We start from the raw sequence: 13,596 nt of genomic DNA on the forward strand, positions 1-13,596 counted from the left end.
TAAGAAGGGGGGGGGGGGTCGACGCCGGCGATGCTTACTTCCGGTGGACGTGTATATAAGCTCCCAGCCTCGCCGTTGAAGTCCATATTCTACCTAGAGCCCTGCAACACGCAACACCTCCTCTAAAGAAGCTCCTGCACAGCAACTCCTCTACCACACAGCAACTTCCCAGCGCCAGACTGTTTTGTATATAATATATTTATATAAGAAAACCACCATTAAGAGTTTCCTTTCTCCAACCCATCCTGAGTGCGAGACATCATAACGTTAACACTACAAGTTAATTCATGTATAATACTTCTGATAAACTTCCGTGCTTAAGTTTGACATAATGAAGGTATGTATCTACATATAATTTAGCTAAATATCTTTCTCGTCAAAAACGGTCATCCCAACGATCATGAATAAACTCATTTAGAAACACATCTTTACTTCAGGACAAAATCGGACGGACAGGTTTGCAACAGCCAATCAGCCGTAACTTTTGAGGAGAGGGCGGAGCATCTTTCCTCAGCTGGGAAAAAACGCGCTTTATAGTGGCCTAGCCAAGGAGAAGCATTGGGAGAATGGGGACACATGCCCTGCCTCACGAAAGTTTGTTATCTCATAAAAATTTCTAGTATATTCATGACAAAAAGCATATAAACATGAGATAAGACCCAGGTAGTGATGGTACCACAAGTTTTTTTGTGGTAATCAATAATAGGGTCACCTAGACCCCCCGAAAAAGCGGTCTTTCTTTTGTCCCCCACAGGAAAAGTCGTGGCTTCGACACTGCGGCTGATTTATTAGATTTATTTTAATTTTATTGACTTAGTATTTATGAATTTGTTCAAGTTATGCACCGAAACATTTTGGTAAATGAACACCATTTGAAGGAATTAATTTGCTTCGTAGCACCATGACTTGTCCTCTGTTTATTTTCAGGCTGACCAAACGAGGATTTGCTGTCATGGATATATATATATATATATATATATATATATATATATATATATATATATATATATATATATATATATATATATATATATACTGTATCTGCATGCCGACAGACTGGTCGGTATGTATCTAATGCAAGGAAAAAACCAGAGACGTCTGGACGATAGAAGTGGCATTTGTGCTACCTTTGTCAATCACGAAGGAAAATGGTACAAGAACTGCTGAGTAAAATTCAACAAAAGAATGTTGTGCACAGCAGAAAAAAAAAGAAGGAAACTGGATTCCTCTGAAGAGCAGAACACAGCAGGCCACCCAAACGCGCAATATCTACACAGAAGGAAATCTGTTCTAAGGGGGTAAAATGTATCATTGACTGCAAGGAAAGTGGGCCACTAAGATGAGGACAAGAAACAGAGACACTGCCCACAAGTGCCGGGTCCTACTGGCCGACAAGTTACTAAACACTGTACAGAGTATACGAAAGATAGGAAAGCTCGTACGAAAGCTATTGAATTAGGGCCAATTGCAAGAACGTCCGCGGTGTACACCATGCTGTGGTAACCCCATGGTCGGTTTGCAAGAAGCACTCTGGGCTAAAAAAAAAAAAAAATATCTACGATTCGTTATTGGAAGGTGGGAGATTTCCGTGGTTTTCTCCCCCTGCCCAATGACCACTATGATGGAACTATATTTTGAAACCAAAAGAAAAGAACTAGAATTGGATGCACAAAAATTGTATAAATCTGCAAAGGATAATATTTTTTTATAAGATATCCTCCATATAGAACAGCACATGAAGAATTTTTTTTTCTTTTTAAAAGAATTCCATGTTTGTGTAGGAACATCCGCCAGCCTCCACTTGCCTCATCGCCGCTTATATCCTCCAAATTCTCCTAACCATCATTAAAGGTAAGCCATTAAGATAGCTAATCCAAATAATTTATGCGTAGGAATGTATGGAAATCAAATTAAGCTAAAAAAAAGTCGTAAGCGGTCTTTTTGAAGAGTGGTGAGAACTGCTTCCTCTGGGATGGTGAATGACGTCCTTTATCTGAAATAATATCGACGCAATTTTCGTAATGAGCGCAATTAATAACCGTCCAGCACTACCAAAATAATTATTTCATTAGTATAAATACTTAGTAGTCTAGATTTCATATTTTAATAAGTCCATATATGCCAGGTAATTCCCAGGCATGTTTCTTTTGAGTATCAGTTTAACCACAATTTGTTACTAATAAGATAAATTCAGTGACATAAATTCATGTTCTTTTTTTAATTCCCTTAGTGACTCAATGTATTGCAGGAAAGAACTACCTTACCACTTTTTGTACAACATTTGGAGTGGTGGTAATAATCCACTTTGCCATTGACAGTGGTAAAATGAAGAGCAGATATATTGGTTTTGCATATCCATAATTCCCCCAAAAATTAATAATATCTTCCAAAATAAATAAAATTTAAGGTCTTTAAATGAAATTTAAGGTCTTTTTACCTTTTCGGTCATCCAGGGAATTTTAGGATTTTAAGTTGACCAATGTTTTCCAGTTAGGTTAAGTTAGGTAGGTTAGGTTAACATTTTGATGTAGAACATTAAAATTTTAAAGTGCTTATAATTTTTTTCTATGAATTTCTCCAAAAAAAAAAAGGGATCAAAGTTTTGGAATTACCATAAAAATCTACATTAGAAAAAAAAATGAATGTGTGTTGCATATCACACCAGACAAATCTGAGTCTCCATTGGAATTTTTTATTTTTTATTTTTTTAACCGACAAAATTACCAGCAATATGTAGGTGTTGGAAATTTATAAATATTAACCCTCATAAATAAAGATGTTTCAGAATTTGCAAATTTGACTAACACAATATTAATGACTTTATTTTCACTTACAGGTGGAGATACTGCTGACTATTCACCTTTCACCAATACTGAAGAAATAAATCTTGGTATCATGATTGATTGGGAATTTTTCCAGTTCCTGGGAAGATTTTGGAATTTGCTACCTATCCTAACCTTGGAATTGGTTCCCAGACTCGGAACAGACAAATTTGGAGACTTTCCGTAAAATCCCCAAATTACTCATAGACTAGATAAAATGCAGTTTCTGGAATTTTCAGAAAATATGCATTTGGAGAAATCATAACTTATGCCTTAATTGATTTTTTTTTTAATTTTACACTCAGCATACATACATGGGTATTACGTATTAATATATTTGTGAAATTTGTGGATAATTTTTCCTTTAAAATACTGTACTCGTGATCACCCATATATTATAAACATATCCTGCTTTTAATAAAGGCTGTATTCTGACATAAGCATTATCATTGTATTCTTATCCTTATTATTATTACAGTTTATATTAAACATTAAAAAAATGCAGGAGGATATTTTTAAACCATTTAATTATCATCTTGTTCTATGTTTAACATTATTAGTCCCTGATTAGTTGGTAGAATTTCATGAATATACCTACTGTTTATGGGTTCCATGATATTTGCTCACAAGATGAACCTAATCTAACCTAACCTAACCTAACATGTCTTCCTTTCCATTATAGTTGAGTATATGCCTTGTAAACAAATGTCTGCGCACTAACTATATCAAGACTCTCTGGTGAGGATCCATATACAGTATTTACATGGAATATTTTTCCAAATAAAAGACCATTTAAACAACAGATACTTTTCTCCAACTGCTGGTTTAGTCCCTGTCTTAACATATTGCATACATTTTTGCTCCTGACATTGGGAAAGTGTTCATGTCTAGCTTTCTTTCATTGGGTATTTATTGCATTACTATAATCAGGTGGAGACAAGTAGGAAACATTATCTCAAGTTTTATTATCTTGTAGATAACTGCCTTTGTACTTGTATAATATGAAAGTAAAAATTTTTGGTACAAAGGTAATTTCCTGTTTGATAGAAAACTAAGTTATGGTGATATTTTTTCAAAATTTTATCCCAATTCATCTGAACAGTAAGTTCATCACTGCCATAGTAAAATTATAATACCTAATACTGTACTTTGTTATATTCTACCGACTTCATCCACAGAACAGGCCATAGTTCTCTTTATTTACACTGACCCAATCCCAAGTTCGTGGCAAACTCATTACTTTATTGTTAGAAGAAAGAAACAGATATTACACTCTATTCCTACGTTTTTATGGTTGTCACAGGCTTTATTTACCTATATTCATTGTAAGTGACCGTATTTCATTCCCAGAATTGGCTTATAATCCAAGAAAATAGGCAAATGAGCTGCACCTTAGCTAGGGATTCAAGTTTTTCATGCTCGTAAATCGTGTAGCAAGAGTAAACGTTTCGTGCCACTGACAACGTTTTGAGGGTGCAAGCATACCAACCTCCCAGTCTTCCTCCAGTTCTTACACCTGACTACACTTACGATGACGTAGTAACAACAAACGACGGTCGGGTACCACCATGGCCCTTCTTGAAAAATCATAAAATCTTTACTCCATTGTATTACGACCGCCAGGATACCACAGCGTGGTGAACACCATGGCTGATCTTGCAATTGGCCCTTAGTCTTTGCAAGTTACAGTGGGGGGAGGGGAGGCCCAGTGGTTACTGGTGAGGGTAGGGGTGTGGGGGTCGTGTCATGGTCACGTTGACTGCTAGTCTGTTTTAACACTACTAATTCTTATTATACTCCACGAACGCAAAACATGAGTGGGTTAGCTATCCCTGAGAAGACGTGTTTTTCCCCATAGGTGTTTACAGTCATGATCCCTCCCAGTAAGTTCCGCCTTCGAACACAGTTGTCAATACGTTTTATCCACTTCTGCTGGCCAGCTCAATTTTGAATTAGTTTGTGTAAATCAACTCAAGTAATTCACCAGACCTTTGTCAACTGAGGGTCATCTTTGAATGAGTAACAGTTGGGTTGTTTGTAATCTCTGTCATTGCGGGAGTAGCAATCGCTGGCAACTCACAAGTATATATACTGCGGGTGAGTGAGAGAGAGCATCCCATGACGTCCTCTCCCGTTTGCTTCCCAGGTATGTACTGTAGATGTGTTATAGCCATTCAGTTGATTCAGTCAATGTAGTGAATTGTCAGTGTTCATCAGTGTTCATGTTGTAACAGTGGAATTGTCATTCACCCAGTATAAGAAGTAATATAAAGTAAATGTCGTCTGACGTTGTGAGACGAAAGATTTGTTTGTGTTGTCATCATGCTTCCCAAGTCTTATCCCATGATGTCCTCTCCGGTTTGCTTCCCAGATCCAGGCTGGGCTTATTTGACATTCACCGATAGCCCCCAGAGCCAGTAGATTCCCAGCAGGGAGCAATATATCGACGATGTCGTTGATTCGACATGATTGAAACGGCAGGTCCACCTCATGGGCCGAGGGCCCCAGACCCGCCTCTTGTCGGAGTGTAACCGACCACAACAGCAGTCATCAGTTGTTAAAGGTGCCAGTGTTATACCCTGGGAGATGCCTTGGAGTTATATGGTCCAGAGTGTCTGTTGTAAAGGCTTGGGGATAATTAACTGGAAATAATTATCCCATATTGGGTAGTGGACCCAAGTATTTGTTGGTTTCAGTTATAACATGTTGTGTGTTGTGAGTGCATCTCATATGCACTACCAACAGTTAGTGAAGTACCATATGTAAGTTGGCCATGTAAGTATGATATGCACCACTAGAAGATGTGGGTGAAGTAGAAGTACCAACTTGGAGTAGCAGTTAAGTAATCTGCAAGGAGTTGTCATGTAACTATGTATTGTGAGTAGGGCCAAGGAACTGGTCCTGCTATGTAATGTAATGTAACACCAGTAAGGTTGTGTGCAATAATTAAATACTGAGTTTGCAGTTGAGTAAGCGAGGAGTTGCACCTTGAAGTTATATGTTAATAATATCTCTTTTTCCCTTTGATTTCATATTAATAAACCTGTTCTTAGAGTATTTCAGGAGTATTAATTTTCCCCATAGCAGTTCACCGTTATTTCCGTCCAAGTGACCCTGATATCAGAATTACAATACCCATGTGCCTTAGACCCTCGACATGCTACCATAAAGAGCCAAGGTTATGTAATAACCATTGAAGTAAGTAAAAAGAACAATTTAAAGAACTAAGACAAGAGAAGTAAGAGTATAAGATAAGGGCAGAGAGTATGAGTAGAGAGAAACCCGCCGCTGTTACAGTCGCCTGTTGTTCAGTTCTGGAGTTTAGAACATGAGAACATAAGAAAATAAGGAGTCTGCAATAGGCCGGTTGGCCTGTGCATGGCAGCTCCTGTCGAGAGCTACTACCACTCTCTATCATCCATGAATGTATCTAGCCTCCTTTTAAAACTTTCCAGCATTCCAGCACTCACTACAAAGTTGCTTAGCTTGTTTCACTCGTCCACCACCCTATTTGTGAACCAGTTCCTTCCTATCTCCCTCCTAAACCTAAACTTATCCAACTTAAATCCGTTGCTACGAGTCCTATCCTGCTCGGATATTATAAGAACTTTAACTATATCTCCTTTATTAATTCCTTTCACCCACTTAAATACTTCTATCATATCTCCCCGCACTCTTCGTCTTTCTAGGGAATGCAACTTTAGTTTCTTTAACCTATTTTGATATGGAAGGTTTCTAAGTCCAGGAATCATTTTCGTGAATTGATATCCATTCTATAATAAGGGCACCAGAACTGAACCGCATAATCGAGGTGCGTCTGACTAACGCAAGATATAGTTACAATAAGACCTCCGCACTCTTATTTCTTATACCTCTAGATATAAAACCTAATACTCTGTTTGCCTTATTTCGAACATTATCGCACTGTTTTCTAGGCCGTAGGTCCGGGCTTACAAGTACCCTTAAGTCTCTTTCACAAGACGACTTCTCTTGGTTGATGTTGTTAAGGCTGTATACATTGACAGTATTTGTTCTTCCATAATTAAGTACGCTGCACTTGCTGGTGCTGAATTTCATTTGCCATTTTACTGACCACTCCTGCAGTTTATTTAAATCCTCCTGTAGTGCATTTGCATCCTGCCCTGAATTAATCTGCCGCCCTATTTTGGTGTCATACGCAAACTTGCTTATGTCACTGCTGATCCCAGTATCTAGATCGTTTATGTAGATTATGAACAAGAGTGGGCACAGTACTGACCCCTGGGGAACCCCACTGGTTACACAGCCCCACTCAGATTTAACACCATCTACACCGACCCTCTGTGTTCTATCGGTGAGCCATGATTTTATCCAATTTAAAACTTTCCCCTCGATACCATGAGCCTTAACTTTTCTCAGAAGCCTCTGATGCAGTACTCTGTCGAAAGCTTTGCTAAAGTCTAAGTAAATAACATTGTAATTTTCGTCATTATCTACCACCTCGAAGACTTTCCTAAAAAACGTCAGCAGATTTGTTTGACAAGATTTTCCCTTTGTAAACCCAGGTTAAGAGTCGTAGATTAATTTGCTTCTCTAAATGCAATCGGATGCTATTTGCTATCAATGATTCAAGAAATTTCCCCATTACTGACGTCAAACTAATCGGCAGGTAATTTGACGCTGATGCTCTGCCACCCTTTTTGAATATGGGTACTAAATTTGCCTGTTTCCACAAGTCTGGCACAATTCCCGTGTCTAATGATTTTGTAAATAAATTTACGAGGGGTCCACTAATCTGTTCCTTACACTCTTTCAGAACTAGAGGGAAAATTTCATCTGGCCCTGGGGATTTTGTCGTCTTTAATTTATTTATCTTCTTACGAACATCCTCTTTTCTGATAGTGATATTCTTTAATTTCTCTTCTTCATTTCCTCTAAATATCAGTTCCATCTCCGGAATTTCCTCGTGAATTTCTTCTGTGAAAATTGATAAGTAGCTGTTTAATGCTTTGCTTATTTTCTCACTGTCATCGATCACTTCCCCTCTCTCTGATTTTAAAGGACCCACTTTGTCCTTGACATTTGTCCTATATACCTGGAAAAATCCATTGGGATTTGCCTTTTATTCTCTTGCTATCTTGATTTCGTAGTCCCTCTTTGCCTCCCTTACATTTCTCTTAACATTCCTAGATAGTCCATTATACTCATTTCTGAGCTGCTCCTCCCCTCCCTTTAATTTCTTAGAAATTCCTTTCTTTATTCCTATGTCTCTCCACTCCGATTTTGTAACCTATAACTGACTATGGGTACATAACATCAAGATCGTCTTTGTGATGTGAAAGTGTAAATCGATGTAAGATTTTTAATGCTAGACGCGATTGTATTTTTGAAAACTAAATTTCCACCGAGTTGGAGGTACAGCCAAGGTCACGAAGCCTATAACTACAAAATCACTGCCATATGTCAAAGCTTTTTTTTTTTTTTTACGGAGTTGTGGTCACGGCTGCGATAAAGGTCAACCAGGTAGTGTAGTACTGTGATTCTAGGTAAATCAGTTCTTAGTGTCATCAGTGACCGCAGAAGAGGTTGTAAATAACTTAAAGTGAATACATATTGGCAAGCAAGCTGGTAAGGCACCACTGCCAGCAGAGACCTAGTCGTGTCATAGGTGCCACAGAGACTTTAAATTTAATTTTTTTTGTGTGCTTTCTCAAGGACTGAAACTGTGTCTATAATACACCATTCACAGGGAGATACAGTGTACACAGTGATAACAAAAGACAACTCTATAGGCAACAGAGAGTAGCTAAGTACTGTTCTTTTTCTCTCTTTATTTTTTTTAAATAGGTGTAGATCTACAGTATACACAATCTGCAGGTGTAGATCTACAGTATACACAATCTGCACCAACCATGAGTATGGTATGTGATTACTGCAGGGAGACGTCGATATGGAGGATACAGGCCTGACTAATGCAACGTTTAGGAAGTTGCTAATTGCCGTAAAGCATGAAGGCTGTTGCTGGTATTACCCTGACTGCATAGTCAAGGTGAATGAGGCGATTGCAAGCCATAAGGGAACGAGTTCTCTAGGGACGAAAATAGATGAAGCAGGAGCCCTGCTGGTTGACAAACTGGAGCAAGTTGGGAAAGAGATCCTTGCTAAGACTGAGGAAGTAGCTAATAGAATGCAGGTGGTTGCTAAGAGGAGTTATGCTGACGTATTAGGAGGGCCACGGGTGGGGGGGCGGAGAGTAATGCAGAATCAGTACAGGTTCTACAGCAGATTGGGACTCTGAAAAAGTGTGTCGAAGAAATGAAAATTAACGGACCTACTGTTAGGGGAGAGGAGGAACACCAGGAACGGCTCCAGCGCAGGAACAATGTAATAGTTTTTGGAGTCCCAGAGAGCCAGGCGGAGGGAACTGTGAGTAAGGAAACACACGATAAGGTGCTGTTTCAAAATATTTGCACAGAGGTTCTGAAGATTCCATCAACCCCTCAGGATGTGAGGAGGCTGGGACAAAAGCAGGGGGCTAAGCCTCGCCCCCTCAGGATCACACTAGTGAGTGAGGAGGAGAAATGGCAGGTTATTCGGCAGGCAAAAAACTTAGCAAGGAGCGAGGCATTTCGGGATGTATTCATTCACCCAGATCGCACGGTAATGCAGAGGGAACAGCACAAGAAGCTCCTGCAGGACTTGAAGCAGAAGAGGGAGGAGTCGAGGAGGAACGGGGACAGGTGTACATGGGTTATACTCAGGGGGAGGGTAGTGGAAACAAGTGTGCCGACACAGGGCCAGGGGGCAGCAGTGCACCCTCCACCCACTCAACCCCCCACCCGGGAGGCGGCACCAGCTCAGCCTACCGGACAGGAGGGAACGAGCGCCGTGTAAACAATGACATTTCTAACCACACCCTGCAAAATACAGTGTACTTAGCAAATGCTGCAGCTTCTGAGAATGTGGGTGGAGCGGGTTTATTACTAAGAGCAGAGACGTTACCGAGAACAAATTCTGGCTTGAATGTCATGTACACTAATACTGACACGTTCCTTGATAAGAGAGAGGAGTTTGAAACACTACTAAGAGTACACCAACCAGATATTGTAGGAGTTGTAGAACTGTTGTACAAGAACAGGAGAATCGACCCAGAGGAATGCGAGTTCAGTATAGCTGGATATGACTCATTTACGATCCTTTCTCAAAAAACTTGCAAGAGGGGTGTGGTTATCTATGCTAGGCAAGACCTTAGAGTCAGCCAGGTGAGAGTACAGGGAGAGGATGTTTTTGAAGAGTCCAAATGGTGTAAAATTAAATTACTTATCGTCAGGTGTATCTACAGATCCCCAAACTGTGGCCCACTAAATCAAAGGAACTTAAGAGCCTTAATAGACAACACGGCGATGCTCAACCCTAGCCACCTCCTTATCATGGGGGACTTTAACTATGGCGACATCGACTGGAGAAACGAGTCCACCCCAAATGACTTGAATAACCCTGCTACTCTTTTTCTAGAAACTCTGAGAGATAATTTTCTGTTCCAACATGTTAGAGACCCGACACATTACAGAGGGGAACAAACACCCAAGCCCCTTGACCTCATCATAACAAACGAGGAGGGTATGGTGGCCAAACTGGAACACCTTGCCCCAGTTGGCACTAGTTACCATATAGTGTTGTCATTCAGATTTAACTGTTACCTAGTTCAGGATAAGGCCAGGCCAAGGTGCAAATATTACAAGGGAAATTACAACGGGATGAGGGAAGAGATGAGGGGTATCAACTGGCCTGACTCATTAAGGCACAAGAACGCAGACACTACGCTGAATATCATAACTAGTAAAATGACCCATTTGATCGGTAAATATATACCCAAGGCCAAACCCAGTGTTTCTAGGAATACGAGGTGATCCCTCCACATGAACCATGCAGCGGTCGACAGAATTAAGAAGAAAACCCATAAATTCAAGACGTGGGTTGGGTCAAACGATGAGGAGGACAGGAGGATGTATGCAAAGATAGAGTGTAGAAGGGATATAAAGGAGTTCCAGAGGCTGGTTGCAAGCGAGGTCAAGTCAAACCCAATGGCGTTTTACCGCTATGCAAAGTCGAAATTGAAAACGCGAGGAGGAGTATCAGACCTGAGGCTTGAAGATGATAGTTACGCAGATTCTGACCAGGATAAAGCTGAGGCATTGAACAGCTTCTTTTCCTCGGTGTTCACAAGAGAGGATGCAATTAACCTTTCTGCGTTTGAGGATAGACGGTTCGACACAGCACTGGCCCATATTGTGTTCACAGAAGAGGGTATTATAAATAAACTGTCCAGGCTAAAGGTCCATAAGAGTCCCGGACCTGACATGGTGCATCCTAGAGTGCTAAGAGAGTTGTGCAACGAGCATGCCGAGCCCCTGAAGATCCTGTTTTATAAATGCCTGGATGAACAAAAGGTCCCCAGTGAATGGAAAGTGGCTGATGTGAGCCCTATCTTCAAGAAGGGCGATCGTCACTCTACGAACAACTATAGACCGGTGAGCCTGACCAGCATAATATGTAAAGTACTTGAGAGTATTATCAGAGATGCCGCAATGGAACATCTACTACGAAACAACCTTGTAAAGGATTGCCAAAACGGTTTTATGCCGGGCGCTCTTGCTTAACACAATTGCTCAAGGTATTGGATATTTGGACCCATATTCTGGAACGGGGTGGTAATATCGACAATATTTACTTAGATTTTGCCAAGGCTTTCGACAGTGTACCCCCATGAAAGGCTGAAAATCAAACTGGAAGGGTACGGAATTCGGGGAAATGTCCTAGCGGGCATAGAAGACTTTCTACATGACCGCAAGCAGTGTGTGGTGATTAATGGCACGAAATCGTCATCCGTATCTGTCACAAGTGGGGTACCACAGGGCAGTGTATTGGGCCCGCTGTTGTTTGTTTGTTTCATAAATGACATGCCTGACGTTGTACACTCCTCCATACAAATGTTTGCAGATGAAGCCAAGTTATTTCGGGAAATCAAGAACCAAGCGGACTGTGAAGAGCTGCAGAAGGAACTCTGTGGGCTCCAAGAATGGTCGAAGAAATGGCTGCTGAGATTCAATGTCACGAAGTGTAAGAGGATGCACCTGGGGCGTACCAACGGTAAGGAGGCGTATCATATGTCCCAACGGGATGAAGAAACTGCACTAGTTGAGACTGAATGTGAGAAGGACCTAGGTGTGTATGTTGATAATGAGCTGAAGTTCTCGGGCCATTGCGAGAAGAAGGTAAATCAGGCAAATGAATTATTGGGTCTTATAAGGTCCGTCCCTCGTAACGATCTTCAAGAGTGAAGTGCTTCCCCATCTGGAGTACTGTCACCCCGTCTGGTCCCCGAGATATGCTTGGGACTCATTTGGTTTAAAATGTTCAAAGGAGGGCCACCAGACTGGTACCTGCACTTCGGCACCTCAGCTACTCAGTCGAGTGTCCTTACTTGGAGCTGACGGACGCTCGCCCCACAAGGGGCCACAGCTCTAGGTTGAAGAAGCCGCAAGTCCAGAAAACTGTGAGGGCAAACTTTTTCGGAGTGAGAGTTGTAAACTCTTGGAACAATCTACCAGAGAGTGTTGTGACGGCACCGAGTGTGAGCTCTTTCAAGACAAGATTTGACCAACACTGGAGCGGGTTTAGGTACATTCAGGAGCCGGTGCATGCCCAGTACTTGCCAACAGTGCGTGACAGAGACGTGACCGATCGCCCGGGCGGCTAGCAAGCCGATCTCTTGGTGAAGAGGATAAAAGAAAAGGAAAAGTAATCAGAGACGTGACCGATCGCCCAAGCAGCTAACGAGCAGATCAGTGGTGAAGAGGATAAAGGTAAAAGTATGGGAACTTATAACGCTATTTTCCAAGGTCCACACTATTTTTTTTTTTTCAGTTTTCCTGACGGGGATTGCGTTAAAGCGAATATTCCTGTAAAGATCTCGACAAAATACTAGGTTCTGCTCTGAAGTGGCCACACCTTCATACGTCCGAACCTTAGTGGGAACGAAGTATTCGGGTAAAAGTTGAGGAGGTGTTCACTACGCTCTAATTATTTTTTCGAATTAGTTTTCAGGAATTAAAATTCGGTGAAGGACACAAGAATTAATTTATAAGAAACTTGTGAAATTGTGCAGAGTGCATACAAAGAACCACAGTCTCCTCTCAGCGTGACAACGGGCTTAACATTAATGACAACTGGTAACACAACCAACGAAACAAAGCGTCCGAACCTAACCTGTCGATCACTGATTAATTTTAGTTTGGTTATGCTGTCCTTGGTTCGGTTGATACCTTTTGTCTACACTACAGTCATTAATAGATCAGCTTCAGCCTTCGTAAAGTAGCTTTGTTTAGCAATACGCATCCTACGTCATTATACACTATTTTCGGTTTATAGTGTAATGTACTCTGGATTTAAATTCAACAAGTGAAACATTTTTTGGCAAATCCTACAAAAAACGGAGCTTCAGGTTTCCCATACCTTTTTTTTTCAGTCCCAGACCGCTATTTGTCTCACTTAAAAGATATACACGCTGCTTTTTCTGTTACTTTCTAAAAACCCTTATCAACAAGACGTCACTTTTTAATTTTGTACCAGTTAGGCCCAACTTTAAACTAGAAGTATTTCATTGGCTTACCAATGCAAGTTGTTCAAAAGTAGTTCTACTTTTCGATAAAAAATAATCTGACTTCCAAAATTCCCATGAAGAAGTTTTCATCTTCACCTATACAACGTCCATAATTACAGTAACTATACATTA

This window comes from Homarus americanus, unplaced genomic scaffold (assembly GCF_018991925.1).
Source record: "Homarus americanus isolate GMGI-L3 unplaced genomic scaffold, GMGI_Hamer_2.0 scaffold32583, whole genome shotgun sequence".
Lineage (NCBI taxonomy): Eukaryota > Metazoa > Arthropoda > Malacostraca > Decapoda > Nephropidae > Homarus > Homarus americanus.